The sequence below is a fragment of the Drosophila elegans genome, unplaced genomic scaffold (genome assembly GCF_018152505.1).
Source record: "Drosophila elegans isolate 14027-0461.03 unplaced genomic scaffold, ASM1815250v1 contig_814, whole genome shotgun sequence".
Taxonomy (NCBI): Eukaryota; Metazoa; Arthropoda; class Insecta; order Diptera; family Drosophilidae; genus Drosophila; species Drosophila elegans.
Window position 1 is genome coordinate 4304875 of NW_024546167.1, and position 17452 is coordinate 4322326.

A 17452-nucleotide genomic window follows, 5' to 3' on the forward strand; every position below is an offset into this window, starting at 1 on the left:
TTGTATTTTACTCAATTCCATATTTCAAATTTTAGGCGTATAAAAACAGCTAGGTTATACTTTTTTTCAGTTTGCAGTCGTTTTTACTTAAAGCTTATAGACAACTATTAAGAGATATCAATTTCGTTCTCAAAATGTACAGTTTTCACGTTTCAGTGTCATTTATCATTACTTCAGCGAACATGATTCTTCGATAATTTATAATTATATCCCAATTCATGCAATCTAATGCTTTTGGGACATTTTGATGCGACAGGTTTCAGCGAATTATCTGTTGAACAAGATAATATTTAAATATTAATGAAAATGTAATGCCTGTGATGACAAATACAAACTTTTTGATTTGATAGACACTTATTAAATATTGATGCACGTAAATATGCATTGGTAGTAAGCCAATAATCCAACAACAAGATTTTCTTCCCTGATTCAACTTCCAGTGAATTTCCGCGGAACGAGAAGGGCAGATATATAATACATTCTATCCAGATTGAGGGTGTACGTGTATGGGGTGTTTGTGTTTGCCCGCTAGCGGAAGTCCTTCAAGTTGGCGGTGCGCAATCGATATGCCATGGAAATGTTGAAAGGCGCCTGGCACAAGATTGATGATGCTTTAGAAGGCTGCAATTCACATGAAATTCATGTGGGCACTGCTTTATATACATAGGTATACGTATTTATATCTGAGAGCAATTTGCCATGCAACCAAACAATTAAGCTGCGAAATTGGTGCGCTTGCAATTCCCGTTTTCGTTGCGATCGCCGGATCTCAAGCTTCGGGCCAACCTCAATTAATCTCTTTGCCGAAAGCCGACCGGGATTGACCCAAAGCTGGGCTTAATATCCACAGCCAGAGCCACAGTCACAGCTACAGCTGCACAGCGAAACGTCACACTTCAATCAGACAATAAAAAATATTGAAATGAGCCCGGGACAGAGTCGTCGGATCCAGAGATCCACTGAGAACCACGGCGGCGGCGAAGTAAAAACGAATTTCGCAGAATCATTTTAAATGAAGTTCATTTTTCGCTCGGCGCTTCTCAGGTAATCCGGCAAATGAATAATTGATCGCGCTCTATAATTAACGGATCCACTCAATTGCCAACTTTTTAATGCAGTCCGGCCCGCAAACAAAGCGAACTCTATCTGAATAGTTATTTGTATCCATTTCATGGTCGCCCAAATCTCATGTGCAGTTTTCATTATTTTCAGCCACTGAATCTGACGGAAGCCGTGAAGGCAAAAGCCAGTTCAGCGAATCCATTTCAATTTGTATCACTGTTTGTATACCCTTTTAAGTGGTTAATAGAGTCTCTGTAAAACTCATTTTTAATATGGGAACTTCTTTACAAATTTCAATTCAGCCTTTTATATTTAGTGTTATCAATCGGCATCGTTCGATTAAGTTAAGGTAATTGTTGGGTATATAATAGGGTATTCAAAATATAATAATATTCTAGAGTTAAAAGTAACTAATAGTTATCCATCCAGGTGGTAATTGCATTTTGCCTTCCTAGAAAAACGATGAGTGATGTCAGCTCCGTAGAAATTCATAATATGAAACCCCAGATCAAGTCCATTCAAATATTTCCACCAAAAAATATAATTGATAATTTATTCAAGCATGGGTTGAAATGTAATTTCTGGACTATTATTAAGTTGATTACTCAACGGCACTGGCCTGAAGGCAATCCGCAGACACAAAGATACAGCGATACAGAGACAAAGATGCAGATACAAAGGTTGAATTTCCCCGAGTGGACATGTATGTGTGTCTATGCGATGGACACCTGTACCTGAGGCCATGTGACATTGCTTCGTGGCCCTACTTTAATTGGCAGCGACATAGGGGCTCGGGTTTTTTGGATTGGTCCACCTTTGTAGCTGTATTAAATTTCACCTATCATGCCATAGAATCAGCTCTCGGTGCTGCAGGTTCGATCGTTCTTTGAACTCGGACCCCGACATGATTTATAGGAATTTAGTTCGCTCCTTGGCTCGTTCCACACTCCCCGGCATGATCCAATCTAATTGAACAGAATTTAGTCAACCTTAAATTTATTGTTAAATAACTCCGTTGAAGGCATTTGGGACGCAAACTGGTTATGCCGAAGACGCTCGCACCTCGAGCTCGATTAAGTAATGCCCCGATGATTGTTCCGTCCGTGTACTGGTTTTTGCGTATTTACGGAAGTGTTTCAATCCGTGACTCTTGCTCTGACTCTGAGTGTGTGACTGTGGCCCACCTGGCCCCGCCCCAAGCCAATTGCCGATCGTTCATGCCGGCTACAACCAGTTCTCGGCTACCACCACTCGACTCGACTCGATTTTTCGACCACTCGACCACTTAGCCATCGTCACCTCGTCAACGTCATTAGCCAGTCGAGGCTTTTGTATCTCTGGCCCACAGTGGGCTGATTCGTTTACTCCACTAACTCGCTAGGAATTTCCTTGAGTGGTGTACACTATTTAGAGGATCTCGCAGATAACATATACTTCACAAATTAGCAGCTTGATCTTAAAAAAAAAGTCTGGAGGACACACTTTTGATGTTAACCATTTTTTGTATCGTGCAAGCAATTACAATATTTTGAAAAATTAAATAATTTATTCTAAAATCTTGCGGGGTTTATTTTGAAATTGCCTACAAATCGTATAACTAATTTAGCTATAAGCGGAGTATGGGACGTCATTAGAAGTTTGACTTTTGACGCGAATATCAATTATTAACAAATATGAGTTTTCTACTCCGCCATATAAAATTGAAAAATCGCAAGAAAGCTAGCTTACTAGCTGTTTTTAAGGGCTTGAACACGTAATTTAATAATTAAAGATGTTTTAAATGCAAAAACAACTCGAATATAATTCAATAAATTAGAACTTCTCATTAGTTACCTGAGAATTAACGTCAAATGTATGACAGGATTGTTTAATAAGAATGTGATATTTGGTTTCACTAAACAAATAAGATATAATTTGCTATTTTGTTACATGCTTTCCGTTTTTGATATTTTAATATAAATTGAAAATCAGATTGCTCTTAGTTTTATAAACATAACATTTTTGATCCCATTTCCAGTTCCTTTGCTTGTAACAATAACAATATTCATATAAACACAGTACTCCCGCAATCTCAGCCATCTAAAGAACTTAAAAGCAATTACAGTGCGAGCAATAAGTGCCAATCAAATTGTCTCATCGGACAAGCTGCCTTAATTTGCTTTAAGCTCCGAGCAGTAACTATATATGGATCATGATCTCATTGGCTGTTACTTGCGCATAGCCAGTGCCCATTTCAATACCAATTCGACAGCCAAACTTGTGGTCCGCAAGTAGCTTCAGTTCGGATTTTGGGTTAGTGTTCGACTTCAGTTGCCGATTTAGTGACAAAACACAGATAAAAACGATTCAATTTGAATACTGCCGTCCCATCCGCCTTCAGGTCTCGCACACACGAGCTTCGCTTTTGGCCATTCTCTGTGCGCGTAAGCTGATCTAAGCCAAAATAGTAAAACCTATTAAAAATTATTATTGTCCCATCTTCATTAAGCCAGAGCCACAAAGACACACCGAGCCAATCAAGGCGAAAATACGATTCCGTATGCATAAATTTGGTTGGCAGCTGCTGAGATAGATATTGAACTCAATGTGGGTACAGTGCGTTTCATTGCGAATAACAACGAATCGCCATTAATATGTCTATTTTAATACAATTTTATCGGTCATGTTATGCTTATAATAACACAGATAGAATAAGTGTACCAAAATCAAAATGATAGCATTTCATCACAGATATATTTATAAACATTATTTTAAATTATCAGTGAGCAATCTGCTCACCTTTTCAAAACAATAACTTATTATTAGTCAATAATGTCCTACAATTTCGCAACGAACTGTATTGTGTACGAATTTATAGGCAAGTTTTTGTTTAAAATTCGTACTTTCATGAAATTTATTGCTGAATCCGCGATAAAGCCGAAAAGCAACTACTAGACAATACAAACGGCTTCTTATTTACATAGAAATCTATTTCCAAAAAAATAGAAATATAAATAAAAACGTATATTGAATGGACTAATCAGATTGGAGTTCTTCTTACCTGCTGCTCGCTGGTTAGTGGCTCGATTGTAACCAGTCCCAGAAGATTCTTCTTTGGAGGACTGACGTAACTCTCACTGGGAGATCGGGTCCAACTCGAAACTTTCACACAAAACAACGGCGATCATTACACAAAATTTTATTCAATTAGGAGATATTCACGGTAAAGGAATTCACTTGAACTATTTGTATTATGAAAAGGCAACAAATTTAGGACGGGTCCAAGCAAATGGGTCAGTGACATAATTTCAATTGGTATAGAAAATAATTCATTATAAATGAAAATAATATTCATTAATATAATACACTTTAAATCCTCAGTCAGAATACGTTGCCATTTTCATCGGTAAAACGACAAACTGTTCTAAAATCTACTTTATGTATAATTTGTAATAGACTTTTGATTGGTAAATATAAAATTCATTCATTCCTTCACAGTTTCACAGTGGTTACTTTGTGGATGTAAATTGGAAAGCCTTGAAAAGGCTTCCTTCTTTCCAAATCTTGCCCTTTGACGGTTGTTCGTCATGAAGAAGAATTCTTAATAATTTGCAAATATCCAAGCGTGCCTCAGAGAACTCGAAAAGCGCGCCGCCAAAAGAGTCCGCCAACAGGGCTTTTAGCATAATGCAGCGTATCCATCGCTAAGATGACGGCCAACAGCCTCTCAAGACTTGGGCGGGAAAATGAAAAAAAAAGTGAATGAAAGGGGCGTGCGGGTCGTGTAAACACCACAAAGCCGCGTGGAAACTATCTGAGCGGCGCTGCCAAGTTGTCACTCGTCGCTGGGAAATGCAACTAAAAGCGACACTAACCCAATTTCTGTAGGGCCTAATAAAATTATAAACTTTTCACCACCAAGTCCACGACGTCGCCGTCTCGCGAGCAACAAAACAAACAACACACACACACACACACACAGGGGCGGCTGACGGGATAGGGGGCGTGGTAATTGCTTTGCACTAGCTTCTAACATCAAGGAGGCGGTGGGTGTGGCAGTGGGGGATCCCAGTGGGTGGTGCTTTTAGAGGGGACGAAACATAAGCGCACGGGTCATGACAACGACAACGACAACAACAACGGCGACGGGAGATGGTAGCCAGAATTTTGCAGATACGGGAAAAAAGCACTTGGCAAAAAGCCTCCCGGGCGGTAAAGGGGCGTGGCAAATAGGAGCAGCGGTGGGCGTGGCAGCGGGTGCGACGCCAGAGGAGCAACTTGCTTGAAACAATGGGCATAAATGCATGGCTCTGCCACCTCTTCAAAACGGGGTTAATAAAGTTGCGCATGGCAGAGTCTGAACAGGTCGGAGGCCACACTCAAAACCAGGCAATCCATCACCATCAATTCATCAGAAATATTTTGGAAAATACCTAACGATTTTCAATTTACTTTGAGTTCATAGTGTAAAGTATAAGATTTTTTTAGCGACTATTATGTGGGTTTGCTAATCGATTTTTTTTAGTTGAGCTTAGATTTTCATTTCCTTAATGTTATAAAATGCTTCCTCATAATATTTCTAAACTCCAAGTTAGACTTTCAAATATTTTGTGCCAGCTAATAGCCCATATTTCACTATAATTTTATAATATAAATGTATAATAAAATAAACAAAAAAACTATTTGAACATAAACGTATTCATGGTGAAATAATTTGATTTTATATTTAAAATACTTTATTTTGTTGTTAAAAATTATTACGAATATAATGAAGATTTTTAAAAAAATTTAAGTATGTTGTTGACAACATAAGTGTACTAAATTAATTTGACATTTTTATTTTATTTAAAATATTCTAGATGAAAGAGTGTAATAAAAGCTCTAAAACATCTACATATTTTTATGTAAGAATTTTAACAGAAATGAGAGTGCTCTAAAAATCTTTTTTGTGATCTTTAAAATGACCCTAACAACAGAGTTTAAACTGTTTGTATTTATTTTAAAATGCATTTCTTAAAATGCTGAATGTCAGTTTTTTGGCAGTGTAAGGGCAGTCACCGCAGGAGCCGCAGCTGCAGCTTGCATGCAATTTGTGCGGTAAACAGAGTCCCGTAGTCGCAGACGGAGGAGCCGTGCTCGGAGACCCGTAGTCCCGAGTCCGTGCGGGGTGCCCAGTCGAGTGCCTGCTCAGAGCACTGCCCTGCAGGTGACGCAGTTGAGAAAGGGGGTAAAGGGAGAGGGTGGTAAAAGGTGCCACTAAAAGGAAGGTGTTGCTGCTTCTCACCAATTTTTCCTGATGTTTACTCTGCCCTGATTTCTGCCCCTTTGCTGGGCCCTGCAAGTGCGTGTGTTGGCAATCGTTCACGATGGGCTCATTCCTGACCAAAACTTTTCATTTCGAATTCAAATCCAAATCGGTCCTTTCAATATTTGGCACTGAAGCTGCGTAAGCAGCCGGGGAGTCAAGGCTAGCTCGATGCCAGAAACTTGACCCATTTGGCATGGGATTGCGGTTATGACTTACTGTTGCGTAATGCTTTTTCCAATATACATATTGAACAATTAATGGAACACATGACAAGATCTGTTCGAAGGTGAAATGATGTTTAATGAGTGCCGTTGAATTAGAAATTCAGAAGTAAGAAACAGTATTTATGAAGAACATTTAAATTTATTTATTTTAGTTGTATTTATCTATGAACATAAATACAAGCTGTAAAAATGTTATTTAATAATATCTTAAGTGTTTAATTTGCCCAGAAATTTTAAAACACCTAGGATAAATACTTTAAGTCTTTAATATGGAAAAACAAAAAAAGCTTAAATTTATACAAGTAAAACCCTGGAATTTAAAAAATAACTTTTTGTTTCTGGAAACATGTTTTATGAGTATTCTATATTTATTTATATAGGTTCATTTTGAGTATATTCTTATATTTGAACTTACTTTATAAAACAAGTTAAGAATGCAATTCTCTGAATTTATATATATTGACTTTCAATAGCGACAGCACACACTTTTATTGATATTTTTAATGTTGTTTGACAATTAAACAAGTTTTAGGCAACCTAATTAGAGCTCATATCCGCCAGCAGATATAAAATCAACATTTGCCCGAAAACTAGTGGCATTTAAATTCGCTGTTGTTAGGGCTGCGTAATCTGTGCTTATTCATTTCAATTTTAATTGCAGTGCAAACACACTCACAACCACACTGAGCGAAATAATGGGAAGCACACACATTCACCAGTTAACGGGTTTTATTTTTTTTGCATTATTGCGAATACCAAAAGCACTTGGCAGCATCATTGATTTTTCTTCTCCGGCCTGCTCTCTCCCTGTTTTCTTTGCTTTCCTTTTGGTCCAATATTTGTTCTCTGCCCCCCGCTCTTATTTCTTTTCTGCCGTTTGTTATGTTTTTTGGTTTCTTCAATTTTGTTTTCCGCAGCTTTGCTTGCTTTGTTTTTCCAGCCTTTGCCCGTTTAGGCCAAATTACTTTGGCTGGAGAAGCGAAGCACGTGCATGCAAAGGATATGGCATATATATCTATATATATATATATGTAGATTTGTATATATGTTATTGCCTGTCTTTGGAGCGACTCCTGCCAGCTGCTGTGGTGGCACAGTTACCAACTCTATGTGGCACACACGCTGCTTTCTGTTTTTCCTCCTGGTTTTTCCTTTATTTTCTTCCATTTTTTTTTTATTTTGTAAGAGAGTGTGCGTGTACTTGTCTCGCGTGCCTCACAACCAGAAACAAATAGGGATTGGAAAAAAGGGGAGGAGGTCGTAGGGTAACTGAACCGGCTGCCATAACCCCTCGCAACGAGGGGACAACAATTTAATTTTAATTGCCGCACTTTTCAGCCCCCTCCGCTGGCAAGCAACTCAAAATCGATCATACGCACTGTGTGCCGCCGGATGCCCAAAACAAAAACAAAGTGCAAATGGGGACAAGGCGGCGTGGTGCGGCGCTGCTCGGCCAACAAGAGCAAGTGGGAAAAAATCAATTTGTATTAAGAATGAAATTTCGATTTGACCACGAATTGGGGTACAAATAAAATAAAGCAAAGCATACTATATAGGTACTGCCCCCCCAATATATGCGTGTGTGTTTCATGTGCGTCGAATCGAGTGCGAGTTTGCAGCGGTGTGTGCGTGTGTGTGTGTGTGAGTCCTTTTACATAATTAAACGGCGGCACGCGTTGACTGGGCTTTAAACCTGCGGGGAAAAACAGCTTTAAGGGGGCACTGTGCCCATTTGCTTGGACCCCCGAAAGGACACGGAGGATGCGAGCCACTCGGCCATGATTTCCCCCGAGCTTTGTTCCGCCTTCCACTTATCACCACATCAGGATATCAGAATATCAGGACACTGGGTTTTCCCTTCGCACACTCACTGCAGCACTGAGCAGACGCGGGATCGCAGGATCACGCTTTAGCCATTCACTTTTGGCCTGGCTCCTTCGGACCTTGGCTCCTTGGGAGCTGGAGCACTGCACTCCTGGCTTCCACAAACACAAACACAAGCACAAGCACAGTAAACTGGCACTGGCACAAACACTGGCACAAACACACACGGCAATCGCTGAGGGGACTCACTCGCAGAGGCGAATCGCTGGCAACTAATTTGGGTGACTGCCTGGCGGTCGCGTCGGGTCGGGTTGTTGGTACTGCTGCACTGAGGTGTCCGTGTCGCGTCCCACGGACGGATTCGTTCCAGTTCCAGTCGCAGCCGGGTTCGCAACCACTCGCGGAAAGCTCCGTTTCGCCAAGGGCCACGCGCGGGTACTTTCGACCCTCTACACTGGGAAAAATTTGTGACAGAATTGGATATTTATACCTAATTGGAAAAGCATTTCTAAAAAATAGACTATTTGATAACTGAAATTTTATGGTAAACAACAAGTTAAAAAAAGGAAAACTCAACAGATTGGTTTAAATTGAGATCATAAAGATTTTGGCTTATCTTAGCTAACATTTTTTTTTTCGTATTTTTATTTAAACGAAAGGCCCATAAGGTAATATTGTTATTTCATTTATAAAAGGTTTTTGTTGGGAAAAACCCAGTTTTCATTTAGTATGTTTGCTTTTATTTTTAAAAACCTTACTATAATTACATTTTAACGACAGTTGTTGTTAAAGAAGTACCACACCAATATTTTGAAAGATGTGGTGGATATTGTGGAAGGGAGCTATCTAATGCTTGCGAATACTACTTTTTTTCTGTGAGTGCAAAGTCCTGCTCAGGAAGGTCGCAAGCTCTAAGCGCGACCTATCCCAAAGCTTTTGGCTCGGATGGCGTCCACACGCGGCTTCTTCCAGGGCGCAGTGGTGAGTCTGCGCGCGATTGGCGCCAGCACGTGCCACGCCGCAGTCCAGCTGTTGGATGGTGAACCCACCTTGCCCCCTGACCCTGCCCAATGCACCCCGCGGCCCCCCTCACCCCCCCCCCCTTTCCCCCACTGACACCCCTCAGTCCCAGTTGCTATTCAAATCAGAGCCGAGCTGTGGGTTGACTTTTGACCATTGATGCACACAGGCGGGCTAAAAGAGGGGAAGTCCTCTTGGGCAAGAAGGGGCAACGGGCAAGGGGGAAGGAGAAGACGCCCTATGCCATGTACTGCGGTCGACTGCACTCGGGCATGGCCCAAAATGGACGCGGCTGGAGCTAGAGCTGGTGGCCTAAGGGCCGAGCACGAGTATCTCCAACTCCGCCCATCGTTGGCCCTTCGAAGCCGAAGCCTTCTTTATTGACTTTACCCTTCCAATTGGGTTTTTAGGTCAACCTCCAGCCCACACAAACACACACACACACGCACACACCCATCGATTGGATGCAGTTAGCAGCTCAAAGGAGCTCGGACACACAAAATAACCCATCCTGCAATGCATACTTACTTGGCCAACTGCAGCTGACACTTGTGGGATGTCACAGCAGATCGATGGCGAGATAAGCCAGTTAAAATTCACTTTCACTGTGCCTAATTACTTAATTCATTTTCCTAAACTTGGTTTTGGCTTACAACATGTCAAAAATCAAAGCACAGTGCAGGTTGACTTGTCCTACATAGTAATGAAAATACACCTTACAGCTATTTAATTAGCTTAGGCATAAAAAAGGTCATTAAGTTAAAAAACTTAGTTTGTTAGGCTTAAATGCGCCCACGAACTAAGTTTATTAAAATACTAAATTTAACTCGAGCTACAAATGTGTGAAAAATTTTTTTAAGAGAAATAACTTTATAAAAGTTTTACCAAAAAAAAAAACATATTAAAGGTATACATTTGTATACAAATGTGATACTAATTAAATAAAACAGGAACTGATATATAATGTTCATTTTGTTTTAAAGCAACAATTGAAAACATTGGGAACAGTGCGCCGTTGGGATAAATACCAAAAAGCACGTTGAAAATTGTTTAATTAAAAAATGTATTTTTTAATAAATAACAGAATTCCAACCATTTTTAGTATGAACCATACAAATGAGTTTAAAATTAAATTCTCATGAGATGTTTAGAATTCTTTGGTACTTTTTTCAATGATCAAACTATGGATGGTAAACAAAATCCATACAAAGTAATGGCAAAGATTACCATCTAATATGTGTACCAAAGAGCTTTCCTTGCCTTATTTATTGTGCGGCCTGTGAATCATCGAATGAATGGGTTGTCACTTAGAAGAGAGAAAAGCTATGCAGAACGAGGACTTGACGCATTTTGTGTGCAAAATGTTTCGAGCTTATTGTTCCAAATTCGATGCCTCGGGCCAGGCACTCGAGACCCGTTTCATCGGGCATAATTCGTTGGATCCGTCGGATCATCACAAAAGAAAAGCGATGTCATCGGCGAAAATGCAGCAGAGCTTTCCAAGCGACGGGGATGGGTGGGCAATTGCGGGGAAGGCTTCTAAACAATGCCGACCAATTTCCAAAACAGTGTCAGCGTGCGCAATTTTAATGATTGCAGATATTTTAATGCGGCACCAAGTTATTGTTCTCATGCTGCCGCTTTGCACTGCGAGAAATCGAAACTAAATATTAAATGTTAACTTAAAATTTATAATTAACAGTCTCATAAAATAAAAATCCCATTTAATAGCCTTTAACTCATATTTAATTGTTCAAAAATCACAAGAAACTTTTTGAAGTAGGTAGTAAATATTGTACATTTTCTTTGAACTTAATTTTACTGCTATCAAAAATCAGAGTCAGTATGAAATTTATATTTTTATTATTATGATAATATTACTTTTGAAAGAATGTAATATAAAAAAAAAACATTTAAAATGTAAAGGATATTTGTGTTGTTTTTAAACTCATCCTGGTTTTAATGAACACTGTTTAATCTTAAAGAATTTTTTTCCACAGCTTTCACTGCTTACAAGAGTTTGGTATTGTTTATTTTAATCTTAAAATATCCATAACTTATATGTTTCACATTTTTTCTTGCTGTTTCTGAAATATTTCGAAATGTATTGGTATCTGAATCTGGTAGCTGCAACGTCAGCAACGGGTGGCCGAATCGTTGTGAAAATTTCTGTAAAATTAGTCCATCCAGCACAACATGCCATCGCCTGTCGCAGCGCCCTCAGTGAATGAATAGATACATAGTAGATGTGTGTAAGTGTTTTTTGCACTGTGAAACTGTTTTCGGCAAATGCAAAATGATTGATTGACTTTCAGCATCATTGTTATTAGCTTTTTTAGGTTCGAGTCTCCGTTTTGCCTGCGCTTCTGGCTAATTAACAAACCTGGCCAACTCTGATTTGGTGTTGGCCTGGTTCGTTCAACTCGTGCGCTGATGACTGAAGTACAACCGTTGGACACGACTGCCTGGCCAGGTCACTAATTGAAGTCGATGAGGAATTACTAGATAATTTTAATGTGTTACGGTAGCGCAGCGTTAACATTAGTCCAAGCCAATTTTCACTGGGTTGCTGCAAAGAAATTTGTTGATCGGTACGATGGGGTTAGCCGAATTCCGTCACCAGAAAAATGCTTAGTGTTTTTTATAAATAATTATATATTTTGAACAATTTTCTAAGAAATATATTCGTAATAATAACCGACTGTCCTACAGAATACAAAGCACATATTTTTAGACTAGATTATCGATATTTTACCTTATTACTTAGTATAAATTACAAGATTGGTAATTAGGCATACTATTATATACCCTTAATACTAACAAATATAATTTAAGTGTACCAAAAAAAAATATTTTGATAAAATAATAATTAGGAATTTATACCATCCATTTTAGTATTTCAGAACAGAAATCATATCTGTTAAGCTAAGCCTGTTCTTGTAAATTAAATGAATATATAATAAATATATATATTGAATATATATTTTATTAGGCACTTCCAGTCCTCCCAGTGCTACAGTTCGAAAGCTAGCAACATGTAAAGGTTACAAATATATATCAACCTTTTACAAAACTGAAATTTACATTGAATCGTCATTTACATCTCGTTTTGGCTGGATAAAACCGGCAGCAGTAATATGAAATTTCAAATACCGAATCTTCAGAGACTGCGTAATACGTATTCAAGTCGGTTTTATGAGTTATGGTGTGCCCTATAAGCTCGGCTCGGAGGCAACTGTACCCCCATCCGCCTTGTGCAATGTGATCGGCGCCATTTTGGATTTGGAGAGGCGAGTAATAGAGCCAACGGCACTTAATTCGTGGACTACGATGGCCGACAAACTTACATTCCATGCATATAAAACACACATCGCCAGAGATTCACACACACACAGTCCAGTACCCATTTGTCCGGACGCTTTCCAACTTATTTTACATAATAACCTAGGCAGTACCCACACGAATTCATATGTATGGTACATACATACATAAATGGGTAAATACCACCAAACAAACCCGTACTAATACTCTTATAAGCCTTTATTTGCGTGCTTTTGTTGGCTATAAAATTGTTTTTTCTTTATCATAATTAAATTCATGGTTCGTGTATCATCTTCAAAACCAAACCGAAAGAAACACTCTCTGGATCTGTTCTCCCTCTCTCTTTCTCTCCTTTGGAATTTAATTCGTTCGCCGCAAGGTGAGTTGAGCGGTACAAATAAACGTACATATGTCCATATGTACAGTCATATTTACCTCGATCATTTCTATTGTCCACACACGTTCGATAGAAAAGGAGGGCAACAGGGCAAAGAGAGAGACGGAAAGTCGCGTGTGTGTAGGCAGCGCAAGATCGGTGTGGCTCAGATGAACAGACAGCTCCCAAATTACATACGGTAATATCCAGCATTCTAAAGTTAAAATTATACAGTTAACTATAATGTTGAGTTCGGGAACAACTTGGTAATACATATTTACCCAATCCCGATCATCAGTTAATAATGCCATTTCTTAGCATTACTATCTTTATATACAGATACAAAACCTTGATCAACTCATTCTGGCCAACTCTCAAGATAACAATGCAGATTATTGTTTAATCCAATTTACTTTTATCTAAGAATTTAAAAAAAAAAAGGTAAATAGGTATTTTGAGATAATGATTTTGTTAGTGAGTTGTATTACATCAAAGGCATTCCAAAAATGTAGTGTCTGATATTTAAATAGGGCTTTCAAAATATAAATAGGTATAAGTAAGGAATTATTCTTTTTGGAGTGGCAGAAATTTGTTCACCTTAAGAGCAGAAATTTATTAAAACAATTCAAAATAATTAAAATAATTTTAAAAAATTAAGTGAATAAGGAAAACATTTTTCCAGGGTACTTTTCGTATCGATACCATTTTATTTTACTTAGCTTTAGTTGTTGAATCTAATTATGCTGTTGTTGGCCGTAAAATTCCATCCAATCTTATGCCGTGGGGTAATTTCAAGCAAAACGAAAGCGCCACCCATCTGAGGTATCTCTCACTCTCTTACTCATTCTCCTTCTCACTCACTATCTCTGTTGTACGAGATTCCCCCGCCGATCTTTCACGTACACGCATTTCTTTTGATAATTTCATAATCATGTTTCTATTTTTCACATTGATAACTCAGCCAAAGATCACCGGAACTGAGAGCTTTATGCGGCGCAGCTTCGTACATGGCCCAATGCGAGTGTCAATAATTCATCGCTGACATCGCATCGAATGCTGGTCGCCAACGCATCTGCTCATCCCCCTCACCTGAACTCCCCCGTTTGGAAAAACTCTCGAAAAACCCGCTTGGTATGGCTGCGTTAGTTGCAAGATAAATGAAATGTCATTTGCCTTGTGAGGCAGCAGATCGGTGTCTTCATCCCATGGCTGATATATCCCCCTATTAGGCATTCAAGTACAAAACTTAGATGACTCCATTAAAGGAAAAACAGAAAATCTGCCGGTGAATAGAACAACTAGACCGAACGGAAGACTATACTTCTCAATTTAATACATACAAATTATACACATTAGTCAAATAAATTTAAAATAACTAACAAGGGAAGCATACATCTTTATATAATTTTTAGTTTAAAACTAGGAACTTTTACAATAATGATACGAAGTAAATTATTTTAGTTAACTTTTTATATTTATCCCACTAGGTGAAAGGCAAAATTAAAGTCTCGAAAACAAATACTTTGGAACTAGACTAAGACACTTAGAAAATTAGCAATGGACCAACACGAGGCAGCACTGAAATTATATCAAAATCACACAAATGTCATAAACTGAACCCATTAAAAGCAACCTGAAAATACTGATTCTTTTTATTAAAAATAAACTTGAACCACCCACGAATACAATTGTTGTTGTTTTTATTAGTTTCATTTTTCCATAGCAATTTCTTTCGACCATTGAAATGCGTACAAAAATCATTAAGACAGATCGTGGCATTAAAGTATACATGCAAAGTCTATATATATGATCAGATATATCAAGCGCAAAACAACCGCATATTTTAATTAGAGTATAGATAATATATAACAGCAACAACAAAGGAAACATTCAACAACTGAGAAAAAACAAGCAGGCAAGGGCGGAGGCAGCAACAAATATTAACAATAATTATACCCGAAATATCAAGACGCGACACCTATTCCATATAAATTTTAGCTTTCCACAATTTTTTTTTTCTTCACTCTCGATAAAAATAACATTCCACACGTACACATACAACTGGGAGGGGTTTGGTTGGGGGGCGGGGAAATAGAATTGGGAAGTGAATTTTGGACAGTACCTACACACCGCCACCCAACCTCCCCTTGCAGGGAAAGAGGCTGGGGCCTGTGGGTAAAAATAAATACAAATGTCGCCGGCATCAATAAGATATAAATTAAAAGCGTACTACAATCCCAATGTTAATTAGAGAAGCACGAGGAGCGTAGAAAATGTGGCGAAGGTGGGGCTAAAGATAAGGCTAAGGTGGCTAGAAGTAGAGCGAAGAACGAGAGAATCTCCCTTGTACACTGAGAAAAGTACAAATTTGAGATATTAACTAATTCTGTATTTATTTTGAATTTTGGTATCCTGAATACCAAGCTAAAAACTCCAAGCAAAACAAGCAATACCAGTAATGACATAAATAGTTTTTTATTTATATATATTATTTTATTGATAAGAAATTTATTGGTGTTACAAGTTACCATATTTTTTGAGTGGTTTCTTTAAGTGCAAGATTATATGGCCATTGCATATCAGTTCTACCCATTCCAACTCATCCCATCTAATTTCATACCTCGCTCCAGTGGAAGCGTTTGACATGCTGTCGTGTATCTATTAGATACATTAGCTACCGCATGCCGCCAACTTGCGCTCCCTTCTGGGAGCTATAGCTTTGACTATAGCTGCATCTACAGTCCGCTGCATCCACAGATCGTTGGATCTTTGAATCGTTGCGATGCTGCGACAATTTCGGTGTTCTCGTATTTGGAGTGTTTTTACACGTAAATTTATTTTGTTTTTGTCGACTTTAATAAAGTTGCATCTGCCGTGGGGTGGCACCTTATAGCTTTACCGAAGTGGGAGGGAAAACTTTATTTATTCCAGCCTCCGGCAGCTTAATGACTTCCTGCAGGGGCGCTTCTGTGAGAAATCGGAGGAAGGGCAAGATTATGGTGCGGTAGCGGTGCTATATCTCATTTAGAATTATTATTTGAGCATATACATACGGAAACATAAGGGACTCTTACCCTCATTTATCAAATTTAAAATATTTACATTTTTTCTACATGATTATTTGAGCAATACAAAAGTTCTGCTAAAACTAACATTATTTTCCTTGTTCTTGTTTTGTTACATTAAATTTAATACTTTGTAAGTGAAAAACATTTCTTACGAGGTGATTAATGAACGTTAATAAAATATAAGAAATTACTTATATGACCGATTTAAATCCGCTTTTCAGAATTGATATTTTTTACACACTTCAATAGCAAATGAATGTTGTTTCTTACCAGCGTCATTTCTATTACAATTTCAAATGAGGCCAAATGATTTATTTAAATCCGTGTGACAACTACTCACTGGATATTTCTATGACTGTAATAGTTCCTTTAGTTAGATTTCTTTTTAAATAAGAATGAATGTTATATTTAAATTTTATATTTAGAATTTGGTAAAAATGTTGGTTGGATTGATTTCAAATAACCGCTACTATAAACACACGCATTACATATCTTTTTAACTTTAATCACAAGGCTTCTTTAAAATTAAAAAAATGCTTGAGTCATTTAGTTGGTCCCTTTAGAGAACTAAAAATAAAATGTTTATTTATAGTAGCTATAATTAAGGACCTAGCACCACTTGAAAGAAAGGCCTAAACTTCTCTCTTCTTCGTAAAACTTTTAGCCAAGAAAGTGGGCAATTCTGCAATTCAATTGGTCGGCTGTCTTTCTTGCTTTCATGCTTTCTTCTCAGACTCTCTGCAGTCTTCACCTTGGCACCTCGCTTGGTTGGAAAAGTAAACAGAATCTGATTGTATGGCTTAGATAATAGCCCCTGTGTGTGAGTGTGTTGGTCAAATTGGGAAGGGGCTAAAATGGGCAGCAAAACCGCCGACGCGTTGCATGCAACATGTTCGCTGTCGAGCCAGCGAACCAGCGAACTTCGAACTTCGAGCCGACGTATACGTCGTCGGATTTTTACTTGCCGCTTACGAAAACAGGAATTCTTATTACGCGCGAGTCTCGCACTCGCAGTTCAATTTCAGAAATCAGACGGGCAGCAAGTGTCGTGGTTCAAGTGCGGCTAATTTGGCTTATTTTTGTGATTTCCACACATTGTTTTGGTTGCTCAGAAACTATCAACAGCTAAGCTTGAAAAGACTTAACAAAAACTTAAAACTTAACAAAAAACTATAACAAAATGCAAATAAAAATAAACAGGAACGACCATTAACATAATGCAAGATATAAACATAAACAACAAATAAACCAAAATAAGAACAAACAAACA

At 38.3% G+C, this 17452-nt stretch overlaps 1 protein-coding gene across 1 annotated transcript in view; it reads left to right on the plus strand.

Annotated features, from left to right (window-relative positions):
* Window positions 1–17176: 17176 nt before the first annotated feature.
* LOC108134498 (protein abrupt) overlaps window positions 17177–17452 on the plus strand; it is a 53650-nt gene continuing 53374 nt past the window's right edge. Inside the window, exon 1 of the mRNA XM_017254820.1 lies at window positions 17177–17239. The gene's annotated coding sequence lies outside the window, so the exon portion shown is untranslated. The remainder of the gene's footprint in view (window positions 17240–17452) is intronic.